The 3840-nt window shown below is 39.7% G+C and overlaps 1 long non-coding RNA gene across 1 annotated transcript; it reads right to left on the bottom strand.

The window, feature by feature from the left end:
• Positions 1-759: 759 nt before the first annotated feature.
• On the bottom strand, positions 760-2953 carry LOC109197534 (uncharacterized). The gene is made up of 3 exons (XR_002058591.2): positions 2805-2953; positions 2660-2707; positions 760-2548 (listed from the first exon to the last, which is right to left on the bottom strand). It is a non-coding gene; the product is annotated as an uncharacterized LOC109197534 (long non-coding RNA).
• Between the last annotated feature and the right edge of the window lie 887 nt (positions 2954-3840).

Genomic DNA, 3840 nt, shown 5'->3' with positions numbered 1-3840 from the left:
TGTACTGGTGCTATACATCATAATGTCCTCAGAAGTCCATGAAGTCCTGATGGGATCAAAGGTGTATTAGAGGACCTACACATTATTAAGCTGGTAGGTTGTTTTTTTTTGTAGCTCCTACACCCTGGATGCTGTTGTACTTTGTAAACTCTTTCAGTCAATGTGCCATGCCAGTAAAAGCTACCTGGTAAAGATTAATGACCAAACTGGATTTTTGGTGCTGCCTTTCTGCTCCACTTAATCGCTAGAGCTGCAGATTCACTAATGTCATTATTTTAAGGCTCTAAGTGAACCTTTTAGTATTTACTTTAACCTCTGCCTCTCTACCACAGTGTGTTTTCTGTCCCATGTCCCCCCTCTCACCCCCAACCAGTCGCTGCAGATGGCTTCCCATCCCTGAGCCTAGTTCTGCCGGAGGTTTCTTCCTGTTAAAAGAGAATTTTTCCTTCTCAATGCCACAAGTGCTAGCTAATCTGGAGTTGCCTGATTGTTTGGGTTCTCTGTGTATTACTGTAGAGTCTTTAGCTTACAATATAAAGTGTTTTGAGGTGACTGTTGTGATTTGGTGCTATGTAAATAAAACTGAACTGAAGTTTTTCCAAATCTCACTCTGATAGATAGAATACTTAATGTATTTTAAAATTCTTCCATGAGTCTGATTAAACTTGAAAATGTCAGCCAGTGGCTTTAAGGGCCAATCTTCTGGCTGATTAGTGGGTTTGCTGATATCAGAAACTGGGTTTTTGTTCATTTTGACAGCTAATTATTAAAGCCTTTAAGAGCCTTTTTTAAATAACTAACTGGCTGCAATAGTAGCAGATGTTTACACTACTTGAAGAAACTCGCACTGCTGGTCTTGTTGTGAACATTTATCAGAGTGAATGGATTATTGCTGTAAGGCGGTACTTGTTTGACACCACACTACACAATCAGGGTCAATAGACTCAGTGTTTAGACCATGTTAAATTACAGCCTGTGTGTCTGACTAAAGCGGAGCGACAAGTGCCTGGTGAGGGTGATAAGAAGGTACCCACTCTCATGTTACACAGACAACAGCAAAATGACCAATATAAGCATCAAACCCATCTCAACGCACTGAGTAACAGCTCAGCTTTTACTTAGTATGACATGTGTTTGTTTCTGTTACAGCGTCCTTACATCACGAGGAGGAGCGAGCCGGCTGCTCGCAGTCAGGAGGGCAGAGGCAGAGCAGAGGTTTCCTAGCAACTGAGTCAAAGGGTTTACTTGGAGAGGACTCCACCAATGAAGAAGAGACAGATGGGTTGTCCAAACACTGTGTACTTACAAGTGTGTTTGTACAGAGGGCCTCGAATGGTTAGATTATCAACTGCTTGACCAACTGTACAGTCTGAAATACATACAGAATACAGCATGTTGCTTTTACTTTTGTAGTGCACCCCAAGACAGGTTAACGACGGAAAAGTGTTTAACTGTTGGCAGAATCAGTCCTATAATCACATCTAATACTAATCGGACACCATGTTTATTTCTTCCAGAAGAGATCCCTCTGCCATCAGATTCATTTCGTATAATTTTTAGGAGAGCAGTCACCAACTTTGTTACTTTAACTCAACAACCTGCAGTTTTTGCACGTTTTAAAGCTTCATTAAGGGAGTATGAGTCAATGCATACATTTGATTTCAGACAGTGAAATTACAAAGAAAAGGAATACTTTCAGCTTATATCATTTTTAAAAAAATGTAAGCAGGCCATTTATTTTAACATGTACAGAAAGAAAACTAACATGCATGGCACTTGTCCATACCCAAATAACCCAAGGTTGCACTGTTTAATGAATGTAAGGGCCTCTGGACCTCTGAATTCTTTAAACAGAGTTTATAAAATTTGAAGTTAAAGAATGTTCAAAACAAAAGAGAAGACAGAGTGCAACTTTTGCTGGGTCTCTTTTATTAAAAAAAGAAAATAAAAGACTGATCTCAATGGGCCTTTTCCAGTAAAAAAAAAAAAAAAAAAAAGCAATTAACTAAACTAACCCCCTCTGATCACTAATGTAGCTGAAAGCAGAGGCATGAGCTGTGTTTAGAATAAAGGTAAGCAAAGATGACGCTGAATTGTGTGCTTCGGTGTATCAGCCATATTCTTATAGTTGTGGACCCACCTCTCAATTTATAATTGATACTTATGAATTTACAAAACCAAAGACTTTCCTGATAGGCTCCCGTTTTCTCCTTTGCTACCCCATTTAAGAAGAAGAAGGAAAAAAAAAGCTGTTTTAGTTTACGTCTCGCCTCAGGGGCAGTTGTAGCAACCTTGTCAGCGTCTCTGACCTGACTGCAAGTCTCCAGCTGCTGAGCTCAGGCCTGCCAAGAAAAATAACACCCAGCTCCCTCTGAAAATGCAAACATTTGACATTTCCCTTCATGTGTGAAACAGAAGCGCTGTGAGGAAGTCAGAGGTTGCGGCTGTGACTTCAGATCAAATGTCCTGGTGTGTTCAAAGTCGGCATCAATGCAAGACCTGAATTTGAAGCTTCTTTCTTTTCCATCCTGGGAGGTCTCCATCATCTCTGAAAGAATGAACAGTTTTGGTGAACCAAAATCAAAATTGGCATGAATAAACAACAGATTTGGATGCCGAAAAGGAAGAAATTATAAGCCCCCTTTCTGCAATGACAAACCTGCTGCTTTTGGTGATATTTGGTCAATGTTACCTAAACATTATCATCCTGAACAGTTGGTTGGTTTAAGAGAGATTAAAAACATTTTAGTCTTTTATAAATATAATGATACGGTCATTTAAGTATTCTTGCTAAGTGACCGTACTTTGTAACTTTAGGCACCAAAATCACTTGGTCACCCAGTCACATGGCAATAACTCAGCATTTAAGCCACTGAACTTTAAGCTGATCATCAGAAAGGGGAAGAAAGGTCATTTAACCCTTAAGCCAGGGGTAGGGAACTCCAGGCCTCGAGAGCCGGTGTCCTGCAGGTTTTAGATGTGTCCTTGATCCAACACAGCTGATTTAAATGGCTAAATTAGCTCCTCAACATGTCTTGAAGTTCTCCAGAGGCCTGGTAATGAACTAATCATTTGATTCAGGTGTGGTGAGATCTAAAACCTTCCCTACCCCTGCCTTAAGCCCTCTTCAGACATTTTTGTACACTTTTTTCCCCCCAACTTTTTCCTTTGATGAAAAAGATTTCCTGCAAAAATCCATGACACAAGCTTAACACAGCCAAAAATGATCGTCAAATCAAATTTTTGAAATCAGTGTCCTTTACTCTTACATGTGGTCCACACTCTGATGCATTTGCACCCTTTTGACACCTTCGTGGATCCTCAGCATTTAAGAATCTGCCATAAAATCCTCATACAAAAATATTTTTCTCCCTTTTTTATAAATCACTCAAAGATGTTTGATCAAAAAAAAAAAAGATAGTTGAATCTGGTGGAATACAGTAAAGAAATGTCAAATATCACTACTTTTCTTCAAAATGAAATGCTGACATTACAGAATGCATGGTTTTATACTGCAATGGATTTTATGGCAGATTTTGCAATGTGAGGAGACGAGCAAAGTGATGTTGAATGTAACATGGTGGTAGTTGTTGGCGGTGCCAGACACTGTAAATCCAAGTAACATTGTGTGGGAAAATTCCAGCAGATCAGCAGTTTCTGAAATGCTATGAACAGAATGGTCTGAATAAGAAAATATTCAGTTCTCTGGGTGAAAACATCTTGTTGATGCCAGAGGTCAGAGGAGACTGGCCAGACTGCTTTGAGCTGCTAGGAAAGCAGCAGCTATAACGGGAAACTGAGGTGACACTGGCTCACCAAAATTAGCCAGATAATTTTTAA

Source organism: Oreochromis niloticus, linkage group LG16 (assembly GCF_001858045.2).
Source record: "Oreochromis niloticus isolate F11D_XX linkage group LG16, O_niloticus_UMD_NMBU, whole genome shotgun sequence".
Classification (NCBI taxonomy): Eukaryota; Metazoa; Chordata; class Actinopteri; order Cichliformes; family Cichlidae; genus Oreochromis; species Oreochromis niloticus.
Note: the sequence above shows the minus strand (reverse complement) of the source record. Positions and strands in the feature narration are given on the sequence as shown.